Source organism: Rattus rattus, chromosome 5, assembly GCF_011064425.1.
Source record: "Rattus rattus isolate New Zealand chromosome 5, Rrattus_CSIRO_v1, whole genome shotgun sequence".
In the NCBI taxonomy this organism is placed as follows: Eukaryota; Metazoa; Chordata; class Mammalia; order Rodentia; family Muridae; genus Rattus; species Rattus rattus.
In genome coordinates this window covers 77561430-77567946 of record NC_046158.1, presented here as the reverse complement: position 1 = coordinate 77567946, position 6517 = coordinate 77561430, and the positions used below count along the sequence as shown (strand labels likewise).

General features: G+C 39.5%; 1 pseudogene; it reads left to right on the top strand.

Annotated features, from left to right (window-relative positions):
- Positions 1–4759: 4759 nt before the first annotated feature.
- LOC116900903 lies at positions 4760–5353 on the top strand (annotated as a pseudogene).
- The last annotated feature ends 1164 nt before the right edge of the window (positions 5354–6517 follow it).

Genomic DNA, 6517 nt, shown 5'->3' with positions numbered 1-6517 from the left:
GGAAGGGATTTTGATTATGTGTAATAGTAAACAATAATTCACAAGAAGCAAAGAAAGAGTATATGATTTTTATTATATCAAAAATACATCTAGATATATGCATATATTTTAAAAGATTTAAAATCCCAGACTATACACTTTAATGGATGGAATACCATTAGGTAATAATAAAACATGTGCATAATAGAGCAGCAATTCATATTTCAAGAAAATATTTTTCTAAGCCTTAATTTTTGAAAATTTTTCATAAAACATCTCATATTTTAATATAGAACTTTCTTCCATCAGATACATGTATTTTTGTAAACATTTACACATATTGTTTCCTAGCAGAAACTTGTTTGCCATCTTAAAATGTCCAGGGTTATATACTTTGCAGCAACTGTGTGAGAAACCTTGAACATTTTATAGACAAGATGCACCAAGCTGCATTTCTGCAGTGCTGCTGATTGAATGACCCATTGGAATTTGCAGAGCCTTACTGTCATTAAAATGAAATACAGATCTGCATGAGAAGTCGAAAGGCCCTGAGGAGAGTAATATTCAGGACAACTCCAGGAGTTATCCAGTAAGCTCCCAAAATAAACCAGCTGGGAGCAGTGAATCTTGCCAGATTTCCAACAATCATACAAAATAAGTTGCCTCCTTCACTATTCTGAAAGAGAAATGTTATTTATTAAAACAAAAAACAGGCATAGTTTCCACAAACAAGTGTATTTTCTATATTACATTTTTATATATTCTTAGAGAATTTCATACATGTTTATGATATATTTTGATCATATCCACCTTTCTCTTTGTTCAAAATCCTGCCTGATCCAATACATCCCCTTACCAAGTTCATGCTGCCTTTTGATTTTTAATCCATTGAATCTAATTAGGACTGATAGTACAAGACCTGAACAAGATCAACCCAGGGAAAATCCTAGCATTGATGAAAGAGCAGTTCATAAAGCCAACAAGCTATTGGTAGAACATGGCTGCTGGGAGACAGAAATAGGGGTTTTTTTTGTTTGTTTGTTTGTTTTGATTTGTTTTGTTTTGTTTTTTGAAGTGTGGTGTCTGTAGGTCATTCATGCTCCAGCAGATAGCTGTGGGGCATTGAGGTGTGAAAGATGCCCTGATTCCTGGTTGAGACAGGTCGAATCCCTGTAAACTCAAACAGGGATGGCCAGCGCTTCCCCAGCCTCCCAGAACAAGGCCTCACTAGCTGCAGCCCCCCGCAAAGCCCTGTAGAGAAGTTTGAGACAGACAAGTCATGTAGGGCAGTGCCCCAAACCCTTCCTGTATAGGTGAGGACATGCCCATAGGTCAAACAGGCTCAAGACAGATCAGATAGAGAAGCCAGACCATGACCCCAAATACATACATGTGGTCTTCCCAAGCTCTCGGGCCAAACCAATAAAAAGTACCTGCTGTCAGACACTGACCAATCCAAAAACTGTAAAGTATCGTGTTCAGAATTGAAGGTGTGCAGGAACTATTCCATCGTCTGAGAGCTTCTGTCATAAGAGCTGTAACACTGCCACTTGGGGAAGAGATCTGCTCTCCCCAAATCTTTGCTGCCAGATTCCTCTGCGCCTCTTGCTGGCTAGTAAGTCTCCTACTGGCTCAGCCAGGCCTGAGCAACCTAAGCGGCAGTGGTTGAAAGGAGCAGAACCAGCACCTGAGGTGGAAACAGTCCCCTCTCCCTGCCTAAGTTCTCTCCTCCTTGCCGGAACCCACGCATATAGCTGGGTGACAGATCACTGTGGAGAGCCCCAGGTGCACAGAGCCTCACAGATACCTAGATACATATTTTTGCACACATGGGCAGCGCTAATTATGATAGGTAAGCTACAATTAAGGAAAATATTAGTTTTCTATGTCCATTTATGAAAAATAAAATGACTATACTTACTATGTGAAAAATGAACACTCAAGTGGATTTAAGTTTCATATTCTGGTTAACACATTGAGATTGTATTACATTTGTTTAGTCTCTGTCTTTCTGTCTCTCTGTCTCTTTGTATCTGTCTAACTGTTTTGTCTGTTTCTCTCTCTCTCTCTCTCTCTCTCTCTCTCTCTCTCTCTCTCTCTCTCTCTGTGTGTGTGTGTGTGTGTGTGTGTGTGTGTGTGTGTGTGTGTGTGTGTAGGACAGAGGACAACTTATAAATGCCAGCTCTCATCTTTTGCTATGTGGTGTCTGGGATTTTTCTCTTGTTGTCAGGCTTAGTTACAAGTGCCTTTGCCTGTTGAGCCATCTTCCCATCCCACACTGAGACTTCTGATAGTATGAAACGATAGGGCTTGAGATGGCATTCTTGAGCTAGGACTCTTAACGCTGAGTATATGGAAAAAGGAGGATAGGTGGATCTAGGGGAGAGGGGAAAGAAGGATCAGACGACATGGAGTGAAGAGTAACTGGTTTGAATGTATTGACAACAATAAATAAATAGAAATATACTAATAAAATAAAAAAATAAAATAAAAATAGAATAAATTCCTCTTTCACTTTTCTAGACATAATATATCCTGATTATAGTTGCTCTTCCATTAATCCCTTCTAGCTCCTCCTCTCTCATCTTGATGTGAAATCTTTCTGTCCTTTATCAGAAAAGGAAGACTTCTATGAGATAATTATGAAATAAAATAAAAACCTAACATAAAAAATCTAAACTGGAAGTGAGAATATATTTTAAAGTTAGTTCAATATAATTTCAAAACAATGGTGAGACAGAACTCAAATTGGGTACTTCTTGTTACCCAATGAAGCTTCTACTACACGGATTTGGTTACATAATTGAGTTGTTTACCAAAGGGGTCTCACAGGAACACCCAACGACCCAAGCTGTCGCCAATAACATAGGTTTCTCTCTGCAAACTGACAAGAAGACATCATTGCTAAAGACAACTGAACAACTCATTAAACAGATAGGCGTTGAGCTGGTGCCTACATAGAACCTTCACCACTACAGTCTAGTGTCTTTGCTACAGGAAGGTATGCTGCAAGCAACAAGACAGGAAACAGAAACACCAAGCCAGCCACAAACAATGTGAGCTACCAATTATGTCCTATCTGCAAATTATTCCACAGCAGTGATGGCCCAAAGCTTGTGGGAATAACCAATCAATAACCGATTTGATTAATGTACTCCAGAAAATGGAACATATATCTGACACTGCTTAGTAAATCAAGAACCTGAGACATGATAGTCAGGTTAAACCAAATGCAAATGTCTCTCTCTCTCTCTCTCTCTCTCTCTCTCTCTCTCTCTCTCTCTCTCTCTCTCTCTGTCTCTCTCTCTCTCCCTCTCTTAATTTATTTACTAACCTTATTTTAGAATTCTAGATGCCTGCCTTCACACCTCCCAGTCCACTCTCAAACCACTGTTTCCATTTCTGCCATTTCCTATTCAGAGAAAAGGGGCTCCCCACACCATGGATACTCTCCCACCCTGGTACATCAAGTTGAAGCAGTACTAAGTGCATCGTCTCTTGCTAAGAGTAAACAAATGAATTGGTGTCTGATTCTTGTGTCTTCCCTTGGTATATTTTCCTTTTGCTGGTTTCTGGTGCTTAATTACCATGTGTTAATTTCAGTTTTGTTTTGTTATATCTTGTTCAGAAAATATGCCAAAGTTACTTAATAAAAAGAAAGAGACAAAAAAGAAAAAAAGAAAACCAAAAACCTAATCAACCAACAAACAAAAGCAAAGATGCATGCAACTCTGAATTCAAGCCCTGCTAAAAATTTAAAAATAAATTTAGAAATGACTGAAAATGGAAAGAATTTAGGAATGAAAAAGATAATTTAAATCAAGTCACTAATAGCTGTTTACAGTGTATGAATTTTGCTAAGCAAACAAGAGGACATATTTATTATACTGTGATAAACCTACAAACTATATTTGGTTCAAGTATTCACAATAATAATGCTACGTGGTCACAAAAATATCACAGAAAGATCTATTGATCCCCTGGTTTCTAGTGAAACTATAACAAAATCACTCTCACACAAACACACTCACACACATCTGCAGAGTGTGTGTGTGTTGGGGGGCGGGCAGCATGAGAAGTCTTAGAAGATGTCCCGGACAGAATTAAACTCTGGTAATTTAAAATGACAGTGATTTAGTACATGCATTTGTGCTATAAATGAGATTGCTGGTGATATTTCTGAAAAATTGCCAGAAGACACATCCAAACACAATATGGCCTTGAACAATTTTTAACTATACTGGACACAAGTCAATTCCAGCATTCTATAGAGTCACAGAACTTATAGAATATCTCCATACAGTAAGAAAAGTTATTGGAATAACATACAATCTAGAGTCCTATTGACCTAACAATAGGCAGCTGTAAGTCAAAGAATCTAGTAGTTGCTCAGTCCCACTAGGATCAGTGTTCCAACTGGTCAATGTATAAGCTAGAATCTTGAAGAAGTAGGTTCCAACAGATTTGCTGGCAAGTAAGTGCAACCAGGCAAAGAATGGACCCTTCCTTTTTCCATTGTCCTTATGTAGGTCTCCAGCAGTAGGTATAACCCAGATTAAAAAGGTAGGCACTAGCTCTCTTTAGATGTAATCCATAATTCTCTTATCCTCCTGAATATGAAGTGGAACTTATCACTCTGTGGACCACATAGCTGTTTATAAGCTGAGTGTGCACACAACTCTGCTCTTTTGAGACCAGAGTTATTTTATGATGACAGAAAGTATTTTAGGCTGTCTATTAATTACCTTCTCCTGTGACAAAATAGAAAAAAAAAACATAAAATGACCAGATTGCCATCAGGATGGATGTGGTTGCCTCTTGGTTCTACAAGTTTGGCAAGTATGACCTGAACTTCAAGTCTCTAGATAACATCAGCAGATACATCACACCCGAGCATCTGGCTGACCTGTACAAGTCTTTCATGCAGGAGTATCCAGTGGTTTCGACTGAAGACTCCTTTGACTAGGATGACTGAAAAGCTTGGCAGAAGCTCACAGCTAGTGCAGGCAACTGAGTGGTGGAGGATGATCTCACCATAACCAACCCTAAGCAGATTGTCAAGGTTGTAGACAAGTTCTCCAACTCCCTCCTGCTCAAAGTGAACCAGATAGGTTCTATGACTGAATCTATGCAGGTATATAATTTGGCCCAGTCCAGTTGCTGGGGCATCATGATTTCCCATCAGTCTGGGAACACTGAGAATACTTTCATTGGTGATCTGGTGGTAGGGCTCTGCACTGGGAAGATCAAGAATGGTACCCCTTGTGGATCTGAGCACCTAGCAAAGTACAACCAGATCCTTAGAATTGAGGGAGAGCAGAGCACCAAAGCCAAGTTTGCTGGCAGGTCCTTCAGAAAGTCCTTGGCCAAGTAAGGCACGGACTGGAGATCCTTGGATCCACCAGCTGCTTGGTCCTTCCTTGTCCCCAATGTCATTAAGGTAGTTCAAGTCCAGCCCAGTGCTTGCAATTCCCATGTCACTTCCTCCTTAGAAGACCAAAGAAATGCCTGAGCACCTGGAGTTCAGCTGGAGAACCAAACTTCGTAATCATGTGATTGATTTAAATCATTGTTTCTTTCACCTGACTTCCCAGGTATTGTCTGGAGCCCTCAGAACTCCAGTGTATTCTCTAGGATGACCACAGGCAAGACTTCCCCTCCTCCCCAGTGGTTATATGCAAAGTAAAAGCTGCAGAAAGGAACAAAAAATTGTGTATATACATCTACAAGTAGATGTAAGAGTAAGTATTTAAAAAAGAGACCTTAAATTTGAAAAAGCAAGAAGGAATATATGGACAATTTTGGAGAGAGAAATGAAACAAAGGAAAGATGTAACTGTATTATAGTCTCAAAAAGTAAAATAAATAAAAATTATTTATTCTTCTCTTATGTATGACTTCCTGTGGGCAGTTTCCCCTCCGTCTTTTCCCCCACGTCCATCTCCCAACATTCCCTCCAACCTACTTCATTCCTCTGTTTTTCTTTAGAAAAAGACAGGCCTCCTATAGATATCAACCAAATATGGGATTTCAGTTGTTATTACACTAGACACCTCCCATGGTACTAATGCTGGACAGGCCACCCTCTATGAAAAAAAATGGTGGCAAAAGAATCAGAGACAGCTCCAAAGTAATTTATTACTCTCCTTAATATAATACATCCCTATCACAGGTTCCCTTTCCTCTGCTATTCCCAGTTTTCCCAAATTCCTCTTTCCTTGATCGACCCTTTCTCTCCCAGAAAAGAGTAGGCCTCATAAGAACATTAGCTGAACATTGAACAACAGAACACAATAAGGCCGGGCACAAAACTTCATATTAATGCTTTGCAAGGAAAACCAGTAGGAGGAAAGGAGCTCAAAGGAGTCAAAAGGACATAAAAGGTCAGAGATGCCCTCACTTTCACTATCATGAGTTCCAGAAAAACACCAAGCCAAAGCTATACTACATATACAGAGGACCTAGAGAAGACACATGCAGGTGCCACGATTGTGCTTTATTTTTTTATGAGCCCCATGAGACTGCATAGCTGATTGCTC